Here is a 12,125-nt window from a genome sequence, read left to right as displayed (position 1 = left end):
TGTTCGTGCTTCCTTGACTAACGGGCACTGTTGGCTGAACTAATCTTATAGAAGCGGATTGCATTTCCTTCAAATATTCTTCTTTAAACTTCCACAGCCTCGGAATTGAGAAATCACCATCAATAATGCATGCATCACGTAGAACATAGACTTCTTTGTACCTGTGAAAGCAAAAGGTAATAGTACAGAGGTGGAAATTTTCGAAGAGTGAAGACAAAAAATTAATTGTTGCACTCATTTTTCATATGGAATTTCCTGCAGTAATTCTATAGATTAAAGACATGAGACATCAATTTGATGATCTTATTCCAAGTGTTTGGACTCCGAGTTATAAACTCTAAATGTGCATATGATTTAGCAATTAGCAGTTAGCACTTTGCATGCACCTTGGAGTTTCCAGCATTGGTGTATCCAAGGTAAAGACTAGAAAAAGGAGTATAGGAACAATTTAGTATGATTGATTGAGGTTAGAGAACAATTCTAACTTATCCTCTTCACAAATTGAGCTATAGTGCCTCTACTCAAAAACTGATCTATCTATGTGTCATTCTTACAGATTTTGGCCCAACAAATTATAGAGTTTTTGTTATAACAGTTATTAGTTTCACCTTACTACAGATAGCTAGGCATAATGTTTATTTGGTTTTCCATAAATCTAGTAATTATGCTGATCTAAGCAAAGCCAAAGCATCAATATAGACATAAACATCCATACAGATATAATGAGAAAATATATCAAATAAAGAACCAAGTTGTCCACAAATTAGCTCCTTCATTACCGTAGGAATATATGGGCACAGAACTGTGGTTGATAGGCCACACAAAAATACGGAACTCTGACACACACCAAGTGCCAACTGACAAGTGACAAGCTACTCGAAAAGAGCCAATAAAATCCTACTCTTCTTTTTTCTTAGATACTTAGGTGTAGACAATGGTGGATCCAAAATTTTTATTAGTGAGCATGAGAAATGATTTTTAATATTTTTATAAAAGTAAAATATCATAAAGTATTACAAAATATATGACATCATGATAAAAGAAATTTGAAGTACTTAAGTTTCTATAAATTATAATTGTCATCTACACATTTTCATACTTTAAAAATATTCTATATAACTAAATAATCATTCAACCATTCATCTTTCATATGATTTGACACTTGTATCCGAAATATGAACAAGACCAAAAAATCTCTCCATGACACTCTCATTTTTATCTATGTAACGTAAAACAACATACATTTGCACCTTAATTGATATGTCTCAAGATTCATCAATCAAAATGGTCAAAAAATCATCTCTAACATCATCAACAATAATTTTTGTGATCTCACAAGCTGCAGCTGTCACAATATCCTTTTGAATATTAGGTGTCACTAGTTTGAGATTTCCAAAAGCCTTTTTCAGAACCTTATCAATCTCTTCATTACGATTGGCCATAAAATGTAGAAGCTCAAAGAAATTACCTTAATTTTGTGAATGAACTAATTCATCATGACCATGAAATCTCAAACTTGCCTCAATAAAAATCAAACATAGTCAATTGTTGCCTCAAATGAATTATATTTTTTTTTTCACCAAGTCTAGTTGCATGTTAATAGCAACTTCAATATGTTTTCTATTCATTAATGTTTGACAATTTCTCAAAGCTTGATTGTGAACACTATCAAATTCTCCAATATGGGTTTTCAACCTATCTTTTTTTTTCAATTTGAAAAATCATTGACCAAAAATGCATCAACATTTTTTTGTTCTCCAATGTCAGGTCTCATAAGATAACAGGACAAACAAAATGCAATATCTTTTGATACACTATAATATTACAATTAATTACTAAATTTCGAAAACCAATTAGGATTAAACTTTCAAAATAGAGTTCCAATTTGTCGTTTTGGAAAATCATGTTTTCTTGATTGACAAAGTCCTTTTTGCAAATAAGCTCTTCGGATGTTATCTCAATCATTAAAATGATAACATGATATTTATTTCCTCTCTCCCGGATCAACAAGAAGATTTTCCAAAATCAACTTCTAAGAATTTTTTTTCGCAAGCTAATTAAGGTAAAAAAAAAACATAATAAAGTTAATCTCCCTATTGCTTACAAATAAAGCCCCTTCCCCTACACTATATTAAGCTTCATCAATAATTTATATTAAAAATTTGAAAAGAGTAAAAGATTTTTTATTTATGAAAGTCTTACTACAATTTCGTAAAAACCACAACTCCGCAAAGACAACAATGCTACCAATGCACACAACATACACGTCCGTGAGTGAGAAAACTATGATTCCGTGAACGTCAATAACTAAATAAGTTTAGGAATTAAATCTAATTAGATTTTGGAAAAATGAATAAAAAAGTATAAGCTAGTGACAAAGTGATTTAGGGTGAGACCGTGGTGTTTGACCATTTTGAGAATTGGGAGGGTCCAAGGGAATGAAAAATTATTCACATTGTAATCAAATGTGTGATAAGTTATTAATTCCGTGTGTAAAATGTAACACCCTTCATTAAAATAACCAACACTAAAACATTATTAATTCTGATTTCTTTATCTCAAGAACACATTAAAAGAAAAAGCGCTCCTAAAAGAATTATGCCATACAAGTTTTGAAAAGATATATATTTTACTCACATCTTGAAGTAAGTAATTCAAGTTTTTTGTTATCTTTGTCTAAACAAAATTTTTTTGTTTTTTTTTTCTTTCTTCTCAATCCTTGAGCAACCCACTAATATCAAGAGAAACTTTTATTTGAAATTATATCTTTTGAGATTTGTTTAACCAATCTTTTTTATCTCTTATTTTTATTATTTTTATCCAATCTAATATATTATTATACTAATATATTTTCAAAAAATATAACAATCTAATATATTAAAATAATTTAATCTATATTTTACTTTATTAAAAGATATTTTTAAATAATCTTTATCTAAATAATTATTGAATTATTTTAAGGATGGTAAACAATGTGTTCTATGTTGTGTAGTATATTTTTGTTTTGTTATTGTAATAATAATGAGAATTAAACTAAATGATTTGAACTTCAGCATGTAATTTTTATATTGAGTGTCTTATATTTGCTTGGACTTGTTAAAAAAATCCAATGAGAATAATATATAATTTTTTATGGGGATAATTTTTTTATATACATTAATAAATAAATAAAATCTGATGGTGGCAATTCCCCCGCAACACATAACGTGCATCAGCCAATGGGTGTAAATAATAAGGCAGAAAAGAGAGCCAGGTATATTTCATGACAGAAAGAATAAGACACAGTTCAAGATGGTGATCTACAAGAGAAGAAAAGCATTAACAACCACAACGAAGCACTTAAGCACAATCATCAAATTTGGGTGTTATAGTGCATGTTTGTTTTTCCGGCCATTTTACTGCAGAACAAAGTCCTTGAAAACTTCAACGCAGAAGTATCGAGGAGCTTGCTTCTCGAAGCGGGGATTCGGATTGCCTGCAATCAAAACATGCTAATAGATGTTAAGAAGTTAACCCATCTAAGTAGAAGGTTTCAGGAAATGTATAGCCATATGTGCTGAACATCACTTATAATTAGACATGACAATTCTTTTCGTAACTAGATTTTTGTGAGGATTGTCCCACAGTCGGGAAAAATTACCCACATAAATAGAAATGGGGATAAAAAATGTCCCACAGTAAATTTGGGAATGAAAACTATACTCCCCGTAGGGATCCATATCCCCGTATATAGAATTTTATTTATATATTCTCATAACTTATAATATGTATAATATAAATATAAGAGTTAATATAATATTTTATTAGTAAAAAAATATAAAATAAAATTAGCACGGATCTTCGTAGATTTCATTGTTGAAAAATTGAGATAAAATATTTTTTTTTTAATTTTTCATATTTTTTAATGTAAAACAAAATTCTCATATGTCATCACGGAAAGAGAACGAAGACGAGACAAAAAAATACCCCACTATAGAAAATAGAGATGGGAAACAAGGTAATGTTGGAAGGACGGGACAAAGACAGGGAGCGGAAGAGTACTCTCCTCCCCCGTCCCGCGCTGGTGACATTTGTACTTGCAATGCAAAAAAATTGCTTGTGTTGTGAGACATTAAATGTAGTGTCCAGAAGTTACTATCTCCCAGTTTATATGTTTCATTTATTACTACTCATGAAGTTCATTTTTTATTCCATCATACAGGATAATAAACCTTTAAAGCAACTGGATTTTATATTTCAGTGTACTTTCATAAAATGACGTATTTCACACACAAATACCATGAACATCTAATATTAGTTACATTTACCACATGAGTATTTGTTCTTCTAGTCGTTTGAAACGCTGAGAACCTGAGACAATGGAGGCTTGCTGCTTAGTGAAGTTGGGTCACGCTCGGCTACATCAGATACAAGAGCTTAACTTTATTTTTTGGGGGGTGGGTGGGGGTTAAATATGTTTAGTCCATCAAAGTAGGATAATGTTTGCTTTTAATTTCTCAAATTTAAAACATCATTTTAGTCAATTTAATTGGACATAAATCCACATAGAGTCTGTGTTAGTGATAAACATTTTCCTTTCGGGCCTATGCCCTTCCTACAAAGCAAATAAAATGTTTTTGTTTAAGGAAAAAAAGTAATTAGGTTTTAAACCATTTAAATAAGTATCATAAAAAAAATTTGAACTTCTTACCTTATTATGTTTTAACAAAAATTATTTTCATTTTTCATGTCATAAAAAATGCTTATTTTTTAATAACAAATTATTTTTATCCAATTTCATATCTGCTTAGGAAGGAAATGGTTTTGGTCAACTCCATTAATACAAATTTCATTTCCTTCTTAATTTTTAACCCATCCAAATATGAAAAATATTAAGTTTCTTCTTTATTGTTCTCTTCTCTAATTCCATCTCCCTAATTACCACATCCAAATAAGTTGTTAAAGCAAAGGGAAATATCCTAAACATTACACAGCTTTTTTAAACTTAATTAGAAGAATATATGTAACTAACGGAGAAAACAGAAAATTCTATAAAAAAAATAATGATTTAAGAATTTAAAATTTTAATGTTACTAATTTGCAATATAAAAATAAATTAATGTAAAAGAAAATTATAAATTCACAAAAATGAAAAATGTAAGCTCAATTTAACCAGGATATATTGCTTCCTGCACCTTCAATTTTGCTACCTGCATCCTCTTAAGATTCCGAAACACTTATTCTAGATTACATTTTGAAAACGCCTTTTGAAATGTAATTTTAAATTCCAGATTAGATGCAGGAACTAATTGCCTATATATAGACGCAAAAATTGTGCTCATGTTTTGTCCAAAATATCATTTCGGCGAGTGTTTTTTTATGCACTTCTGGAATATCTTCCGGAATGGTAATTCCGGAAGGAATATGGGAATAGGGGAAGTGTAGGAAGTAATCTCCCTTTTCGGCTAAGATGTTATTTCAGCAGGCCCAAATTGAAAATTTTGTTTAACCCAAATCATGATAGGCTTAGCTTGCAACCTAACCCACTAATATGACACAGTATAGATCCAACAATGTATACTGTAATCCATAAAATAAAATCTAAACGTACAAACTATTCCTGAACAGAGAAGGAAATTTTTAACAAGTTGGTTGTACATGTGCAAATGCTTCATTTATTGATTCAAACATCTTACGATTAACCCTTCAAATAATTTATAAGTTCGTCAATTAACTTATTTGATAAAAAAAATTACTAGAGATGTTTAATTATGGAGTTTCCCCCTCCCCCCAAAGCTATTAGTTTGAAAGATCTAATTAAGGAATTAATAAAAATAACATGACTTAATTAATATCCTTGACACTCTTGTCATGATCGGAATCCTCTGTACATTTTGTTGCTTTTCTTTATTATTTCGACTTCAACTCTTCCTTTTTTTCATTCCAAAAAAAAAAACTTCCCTTCATTGCCTAACATAAAAACAAAAACAAAAATGAAATGAGAGTAAAATTTTAACTAAAATCGGTATAAATTTTATCAATCTATTCCAAAATGCTGCTATTATGTGAAGAAGCATGAGTCAAACTGATATCACATTATTGAAGGGAAACTAATTTTTAACATTGGTAGTACATGAGCAAATACGTCATTTGGCTAAAAAATAAAATTTGGAAATTTATTCGGCTGTGGCACTTGACACGAGCAAGTATATAAGAAGAATTGAAAGTTCGTACCTGTTCCTCACCAAATTAGACTTATCTTAAAAATGGATAGATAGAATAAATCATATGGTATGTCTAAGACGGTCTGCTCTTTTTTTCTAGAAGTGACAAAATAATTTAGGTTAATCGGGTTGATTGAAACTCTTCCATAAAATTTAGGGTTTGAGTTTTAAAATTCAGATTTAAATATATTTTTGTTCATTATAAGTTTATGTTTTTTTAATTTTGGTGCATGCAAGTTTTATTTATTTTTAATCCCTATAAATTTGTACATTTTTTTTAATTTAGTCATTTTAATATTCAATTTTTTTTTCATTTATAGTTTCTATTAATTCGGATTTAAATGGATCAAAAGTGAAAAAAAAAAACATAAATTTACATCGACTAAAAATAAATAAAATATCTTAGAAAAACTACAATTGAAAAAAATGTCAAACTTATAAAAACTAAAATTAAAAAAAAATGAACTTAGAAGATCATAAATAAAAAAAACGTTAACTTACAAACACCAATAACATATTTAAGTCTAAAATTTGAAATTAAATTAAGTATATTTTTCATCAACATTGATAAAAATTAATTTTGAATGAAACTGAATTTGATTAAAATTAATTTTGATATGATTTAATTTATATTTAGATGTTTTAATTATTGAATTAAGTTAAAAATAAAATTCAATATAATTTTTTAATTTAATACAAAATTTATTTTTAGTTATTTTAACTCAAAATCAATTCAGAACTCAGGATTAATTTTAAAATCTTCTAACCTGAAAATAAACATATAAAAAATGGAACTGTTAACCAGTTTGAAATTCATTTTAGAGACCGAAATGAATTCAGATTTTTAACCAAACTAATTGAACTTGTTAACCAGTTTGAAATCCTCTATTTTTTTTTTCAATTAGATGCTAAACTTATCTTTTCTGTTAAAATTGTGGGTGAAACTAATTGAACACAAGAAATTGTATGAAGAATATAACAGTTCAATGAGGCTCAACTCTCGATCAAAGGGGCATTCATTGCTTGTATATAAAAGAAAAAGAAGATGTAAGATTAATTTGGAGTGGTTCTACACATGGCTCTTGCATTTTTCTTTGGTTTACTCCAAAAGCATCAAAAAAAAAAAAAATAGCATGCATAGTTAAATAGCAAATCCAAAATACAAAAAAGATGGGGTGCAAGTATTCAATCCGATGCGCAAAATGTGCAAGAAAATTTCCACACTTCTCAGGAGAGAGGAGACAAATAAAGAATAACAATCATCATTGTAAAGAGAAAAATGAAAGGTAATAATCAAAACAAGGTCCCACTAATAATGAAGATCAAATAAGGATTACATGTGTACAGCACAAAATGTGCCTACGTGGCAAACCATGATACGTGTCACAATAAGAAGAGGGGCATGTCCAACGTAGAATTGTATAGAAAGATTGCAAATAAAGAACCGTGGTCCACACATTGCACCCTAATTATAATGATGGTACTCATGCCTACCCGAATCTTAAATTATTGAGTATTTTATACTAGAATTTTATTTATTTATAGTGCCAGTTATACACTGTACATTATTAGCTCGTATTGTAGTTATCTTAAATAAATATTTTATTAATATATTTCTTACTCTTGATGTAAGTATAATATGATTGAATATTTGAATAGAAAGAGAGCTTATTTATAGAGTGTGAAGATGTTCACATATTATTGTACGAAAGCGTATACTACTGTAACAATATTTTATTATCTAAAAAGTTGTAGAATTAGGAGACATTCCTAAATAATATTGAGTAAAGTGTCAATATATTAGGGCTTGAACAAATGATAAGTTTGAATTACAAACAGTTCTGTCTAGTTATAATTATTCAATTAGTTCTTAAACATTAAGTGATCTCTCTAGCTAGGAATTGTTAATGTTTTTCACCAAACACAAAAGGTTACAACAAATAGTCTAAACTTACACCCATGCGAAGAGTGGGAGTTTGTATCGAATATTTATATAATAATTCATAAAATACTTTTTCTCTTTATTTCTTTTTATCACAAATTATTAACTGCATCATATTTTTTTTTCTTTTTTCTTTTTCTTGTAAAATTTATTTGTTGTAAAATTAAATTTTAAAAGAATTACTTCTGTTTAAACCTAAACGTGCTGCTAAAATTAAACGACAGTTTAGTTTCACTAATTTTGGTTTTAAAAGAATCGGTCCAGTTAAACGAAAAAAAAACTGTGATTGGTCTCTATATTTTATTTTTATATAAAAAATTATGGTTTTTAAGAATTGATTGGACTCACCTAGTCTTATTTTTTAGTTTACAAGAATTGATTGACCGACAGAAAAATTGGTTTCCATTTTCATAAACTGAACCGACACTGAAAAGCGAAAACCACGATTTACTCAATAATATATATAGATATATATCTGCGAGTTTCTTTTTTGATGCGGTTTCTTAATTAGACTCTTCGTTAAATATAAATAAGTTACGAGTTGTACATGTTAGATAAACAACTAATCGTTTACATGCAATTAACCATTACCTTAATTAGTAGTAATTAACTATCTCCCATCACCATAATAAGTAATTAACCAAAAAAACTATCATTTACATGCAAAAGTAATCGTGCAAATTCTCACAAATCTCACATAAATCGTTTCAAGCCAAATTAGTCGATCATTATTACTTTCATTCTCATCCTTTTTTCAGTCTTTTTTCTTCAATTTTAATTGTTTGACCACATGAAGGACAGAAATTAATATGTGAAAAATGTTAAAATGTGTGATTGAAATATGAGTATGTGGACACTTGTCTTTGACGTTGAGACACAGACAAAGAGAGCAGCATATGCCTCGTACAAGAAGTCATATTTGCCCGTCCCCACAGCTCTCCACGTGTCACCCATCTTTAGAAAATTTCCTGTCTCTGAGACTGTCGATTTTGATATTTGCAACAGGCTTCTTATTCTCTCCTCTGCCGCGTATCAAGTTACTGGTCTCTTGTTTCTATATATTCCATGCACAACTGGATCAAATATATATATATATACATGCATGGACCACTTGACGTAGTGTGTAATAACTTTTCATATTAATCAAAATAGATTAGAATATATAAAGAAGATGGAAATTTAATTCATTTCTGCATCTCCAGATGTGAAGATGCTATTATTAGATTCAATTCATTGAAATAATTTATCCCCCCAAAAAAATGTTGAAGTTTTTATTCACATGAAATGTCGGCACTTGGATGCAATAATATATTAAACCTTAAGTTAATTTTTTAATGTTCTAATTTATTTTTTAATTTAATTTGATTTTTTAGTTTTTTCTTATTTAATTTTTAATTCATTCAATTTAGTTTTTTAGTTTAAATTGTAAAAATTGACATTTTATGACGATTTAAAACAATCCCTCTGAGATTTTAAACTATCATAAAATATACTTTAAAAAAAATAATTTTAAAAATTAAATGATTAAATTGAATTAGTTATAAAAATAGATGATCAAATTAAATCTAAATAATAAATTAAAAAAAAAGCTAATTTAACCTATATTCAATAACATGATGATACAGCAAGAAACAATAATAAAATTTAATCAATCAAAAGTCATTTATGCATTTGATTAAAAGATGGTAGTATAATATTGTAACAAAAAAAGTTGTATAGTTGGACTATATTTGACAAACTTAGTTAAAAAGTTAAATTAAAAAAATTGTATAGTTGAACTATATTTTTTTTTATAAAATTTTTAGTATGTTTTTTGTTCTTATAAAATTAAAATATATCATTTTTTGGCTCGAAATAAGGTTCGGATATCCGAACTTTCATGTATAATTCTTTCACACCGTTTATAGGCATAATTAATGTAAAAAATATTACATTTATATCAATTATATGTATAATCAACGTACAAAACAATAATTGTAGGTTTGGATACAAAAAATGTAGTGGTGACATGAAGAACGTACACCTCCAATTTTATGAAGATGAAAAACATATTTTAATCTTCTTAGAAAGACAAAGAAGAATAGTTGTGACATGGATACCTTTAGTTGTGTCAAGATAAGTTTATTATCATGAAAGTGAAAATTTGAGAGTTCTATGTTGTCAATTTGATACTCAATTTTATCTTCTAAGATTAATATAATACTATTCTTATACATGTACTTAGGGTTGGAGTTTTTTTAAAGAGGTTAATATCCAATTAAAGATATTATTAATGATAAATCCGCATGTTAATGTGTTTTGAACATTGGCAATAGATTTGGAAGGGTTTTAAATGTTGGGAAAAACACACACCGCACACTAACAAAATCACTCATATGTTCAAAAGATCATAGATAAAATATACAATAATTAACATGGTTCGACATTTCTTGTCTATTTTCACAAAATCATTTAAAAAATATATCACTATATTAAATATTATTACAAGAACTATATCCCAACTCAAATTGTGTATCATTCTACAAATGTATGTATTCTCACTCAAAAGTTATAAGATGTGATAATGCACTCTCACTACAAGAGACTTTCTCACATAAATGACCACGCTGACTACTCTCATCTCTTGCTTTGGCATCTATGATTCATTTTTTTTTACATGAAATTTTTATATAGCAAAGATTTCATGCCTGTATTCGCAAATAAGACTTAATAGACCTTAATTGTTATATCTCTCCACCAAGGATGTGTTATTTGTTTTCATTATGTCACCTTGAGCAATATCATACCATCAAGTATATGACATTAAACAAGTGTTACTTGGGGAGACAACTCAAGCATTCTATTTTTTTTTTTCATTTTCTTGCATTATAGTCTTAGTCATTTCAATTTTTAGGTTATCTTTTTCTTCCTTTATGTTTCTTTTTTTTAGAAATCGATAGACTGAGAAGTATGATGATATTTCACACTATTGTCTTGACTTTCCTCTTTTGGATACTCCATGCTTACTTGACTTGGGGAAGTGCATTTTACTCTTTTTACTTCTTTGTTCCATTTGTGTGTAGGTCTATCTTTGACTAGATTAACTATTAGTGTTTTATGTGCATCTAAGGTGTGACATGTCTCTCATTGCTCATCATCATATCTCATGAATTTCATACATGGATATGTTGTTTGTGAATTTTTTTCATTGTTCTAAAAATTTGGTTGCCACTCCCTTCTGCATGTCACTTGCAATTGGATGATAAGTGTTTTTAATGTTGTTTTCTTGATAAGTGTGCATAATGTATTGGTGATTGAATTAATATCTCATGTTGACTTATTTTGCTTTAAAAGGAAATTGTGACTCTTAGGTGTGAGTGAACTCAATTTGTCTTGTGAAATATATTGTTGAATTGAAGAAAACAACATTAATTTATGATTGAACTAAGATAGTTCTAAGATGATGCATATGACTTGCTCCAATTCCTAGTTGTAATTAATTAGATTAAACTAGTCTTTTAGCCCTCTAATTTATTATTTAGGTTTAATTTAGTCCTCTAATTTTTTTGTTCAATTTGATCCTCGAATTTTTAAAACTGATTCAATTTGGTTTTCTATTTTTTTTTGTTCAATTTGATTCTCTAATTTTTAAAACTGATTCAATTTGGTCTTTTGATTTTTTTTATTCAATTTAATCCTTTAATTTTTAAAATCGATACATTTGTTTAGAAAGCATGCATTTTGCGGTGGTTTAAAACCATTTAGTGACGGTTTTGAATCAGTACAAAGCGTGATTTCTTACCATTTAGACTGAAGAATCAAATTGAATCAATTTAAAAAAATTAGAGAACCAAATTGAAAACAAAAACTAAAGGATCAAATTGAATCTAAAAAATAAATTAGAAGACTAAAAAACTAATTTAATCAATTAATTATTGCATGAGGATATATTAAGTTGATGCATAGGACTTGCTACAACCCCTAGTTGTAATTGATTGTTA

Source organism: Glycine soja, chromosome 15, assembly GCF_004193775.1.
Source record: "Glycine soja cultivar W05 chromosome 15, ASM419377v2, whole genome shotgun sequence".
NCBI classification, from domain to species: domain Eukaryota; kingdom Viridiplantae; phylum Streptophyta; class Magnoliopsida; order Fabales; family Fabaceae; genus Glycine; species Glycine soja.
The sequence above is the reverse complement of the archived record's forward strand: the minus strand, read 5'-3'. Positions refer to the sequence as shown.